The sequence below is a fragment of the Arachis stenosperma genome, chromosome 1, assembly GCF_014773155.1.
Source record: "Arachis stenosperma cultivar V10309 chromosome 1, arast.V10309.gnm1.PFL2, whole genome shotgun sequence".
Lineage (NCBI taxonomy): Eukaryota > Viridiplantae > Streptophyta > Magnoliopsida > Fabales > Fabaceae > Arachis > Arachis stenosperma.
In genome coordinates, this window is record NC_080377.1 from 7064271 (window position 1) to 7065006 (window position 736).

The window sequence follows — 736 nt, forward strand, 5'->3', positions numbered from 1 at the left end:
TACAAGCCAAAACAAAACGGCTAAACAAAAACGATGAAACAAAGAGTTCATTTCTTCGGAACATCAACAACCTGGCCATCCTTAATAATCTTAAAAACGCCAATTGCCGACGTGTCGAACTCAGGGGCAACAATTTTAATTTGAGCCTTCAGGGCCTCCTCGGTGCCCAAAATCGCGCCTTTACCCTGTTTAACGACGTCTTTATACTTGGCCTTCCACGTTGCCAGATCGGCCTCCACGGCCTGCTTCTCCTTCTCGACTTCGGCCGTACGCTTCTGCGCCTCGCCGACCTGTTTCTCCAGAGCCATCTCACGCTCGACCAGACGTTCAATCGTCGCGTCCGACTCTTTCTGTTTTTTCTCAGCAGCTGTTAACTTTTGTTCGGCGGAGGTAGCTTTCTGCTCAGCGGTGGTAGCCTTCTTCTCGGCGGCGTCCAACTTCTCCGAAGATTGAGTCAACTGCTGCCGGAGAGTTTCCACTTCACTTTTCAATTCATTGTTGGCCTTCCCAGCGGAGTCCAATTTCCGACGGAGAGACTCCATCCCGGACAGCTCAAACTCGGCCTTCCGGGCTATCACGGCGCCCCGCAGAAGAGTTCGGTACATCCACCTCGCCTGCCCGGCAAGGGAAGACTCATGGAAGTACTCCTCAGTGCCAGGAATGAGTTGGGTATCTATAAAGTTACTTGCATCAAAATTCCTCTCCATGACGGTGAGGACCCCCTCGGGACTAGAAG